Source organism: Nematolebias whitei, chromosome 10 (genome assembly GCF_014905685.2).
Source record: "Nematolebias whitei isolate Nwh7 chromosome 10, NemWhi1, whole genome shotgun sequence".
Taxonomy (NCBI): domain Eukaryota; kingdom Metazoa; phylum Chordata; class Actinopteri; order Cyprinodontiformes; family Rivulidae; genus Nematolebias; species Nematolebias whitei.
Window position 1 is genome coordinate 1,693,940 of NC_056507.1, and position 1,717 is coordinate 1,695,656.

Genomic DNA, 1,717 nt, shown 5'->3' on the forward strand with positions numbered 1-1,717 from the left:
GTAATTAATGTACAGGTAATTAATGTACAGGTAATTAATGTACAGGTATTAATGTACAGGTATTAATGTACAGGTAATTAATGTACAGGTAATAATGTACAGGTAATTAATGTACAGGTAATTAATGTACAGGTATTAATGTACAGGTATTAATGTACAGGTAATTAATGTACAGGTATTAATGTACAGGTATTAATGTAAAGGTAATTAATGTAAAGGTACACGGACCATTAATAAACAAGCAAAAATTATAGTCAATTCTGAGCGTCAAGAGTTTTCCGGGTCGGGTGCTGATGTTTCCTACACTTTGGTACGGTTTGAACGCATCACGACCGTTGATGAACCAACGTCCAGAAACATCGCGACGTTATAATCCGTCCTGTTACGTTTATTTCATCCGGAGAAGTCTTGACAGGACCGAACCCTGCGGTACCGGACCGAACCCTGCGGTACCGGACCGCCCGACTTGTTTTGTGCCGTAAGTTCGGAACAAACCAGCTCTGACAGGAGGCTCGCTGCCAACGAGGCTATGACGTCATTTGATGGAGCATCTCTCACGCAACACAAAAGTTGTATCTTTAGTTTTGACCGAAAGCTTCGACAAGTGTTAACATTTATTTAAACATGCAGTATTAATAACAAAATAATTTCTGCTGAAATGTTGAGGTGTGCTGGTGCAGACTGGCCATGTTTTGTTTTTTTACTTTACTGAACTATTAATGCTACAGAACAAAGGAACACAAGAACAAAATCAATGACTATCTCAAATTCCAATGATACATAAAGCCACAGAGTCAAATAAGACGAGAATAAAACCAACAAAGATGGAGACCAAGTGCGTGGCCACGTTTTCAGAGGAAGCTGACCCACACCAGTTCCATTTTATAGTTCTGATCTCCTTTGATTCAGTTCTGTGTTCCTGCAGTGAGGACTGGACCACAAGAGGACCTGTTGTTCTCAGATTGTGTTCTGTTGTAATCAGAATGTCTTTATTGTCATTATACACAAGAACAATGAAATTAAGAGCCACTCCTTTGTTCAGTGCAAAAACACGCCTCAAGAAACACACACACTAAAAATATAAAAAATGTAACGCAATATAGATATAATAATGAAAGTAAAAAATACAAGTATTTCACAATTGTATTGCACATTATGGATATTAGTGAGGTAGTTGAGGTGACTGAGGGTATGAAATGTCAGTAGTATTGCACAGTAGAAGTCCAGGTGTTTGGGAGGTTAGATGATTAAATCAGTGCATGTGTGAGTTCAGGGTGGTGATGGCTTTCAGGAAAAACTGTTCTTGAATCTGTTTGTTCTTGTTCTGATGCACCTGTAGCGCTTCCCTGAAGGTAACAAGTCAAACAGTTCAACACCCGGGTGTGAACAGTCCTTGATTATGTTTTCTGCTCTGTTGAGGCAGCGTGATGTGTAAATGTCCATCAGGGAGGGGAGAGGGCAGACAGTTATCTTTTGTGATGACTTGACTACTCTCTGAAGCCTCTCCCTGTCAGCCAGGGTGCAGCTGCCGTACCATACTGAGATACAGTATGTCAGCAGGCTCTCGATGGACGAGCGGTAGAAGGTCAGCAGCAAGTTGGTGTTCAGGTTGTGCTTCTTAAGGACTCTTAGGAAGTGTAGTCTCTGCTGAGCCTTCTTGATGACTGCTGTGGTGTTCTCCTTCCAGTTTAGGTCAGCAGAGACTACACTTCTTAAG

The 1,717-nt window shown here is 40.9% G+C and overlaps 1 protein-coding gene across 1 annotated transcript in view; it reads right to left on the reverse strand.

The window, feature by feature from the left end:
* Window positions 1-1,717, reverse strand: part of gal (galanin/GMAP prepropeptide) — a 14,435-nt gene that overhangs the window by 5,360 nt on the left and 7,358 nt on the right. The gene's annotated exons all lie outside the window — the stretch shown is intronic.